Here is a 475-nt window from a genome sequence, read left to right as displayed (position 1 = left end):
TTTGGATTTGGAGCTTCCCATTGATGGCAAATTCTGCTGCTCATTGTCCTTTAAAGAAGTGCCAATTGCATTGGAAATACATGCAACAAAGTAGTGGGGGAAAAAACACGCAGGATTAAAGTTTTTTTTTTTTTAAGCTTAACAACAACAAGAGAATTTATTTTAGAAGCAAAATCACTTGCTTACAAGTGCTGCTGTGCTATTTTACTCCAGGTCTGCAGGTGTGTATAATATATTTAAAGCTGGCCTTCTTGGAAGGAAGAGTGCATGTGAATAATTTGTACGTGAGTCTGGGTGGGAGGAGCGCGGTGTCTTCATTAGCTGTCCCTGTCCTCCATGTCTCTAAAGCGTGCTCTGTGTGCCTGAAATTACCTCGTCAACCTGTCCTCTCACAAGACACCGTGCTGCCAGAGAACTTTCTCTTGTGGCCGCCTCCTGTCTGAAGGCGAGGTGGAGAACGACCCCCACAGCTGTA

This window comes from Takifugu rubripes, chromosome 14 (genome assembly GCF_901000725.2).
Source record: "Takifugu rubripes chromosome 14, fTakRub1.2, whole genome shotgun sequence".
Lineage (NCBI taxonomy): Eukaryota > Metazoa > Chordata > Actinopteri > Tetraodontiformes > Tetraodontidae > Takifugu > Takifugu rubripes.
Note: the sequence above shows the minus strand (reverse complement) of the source record.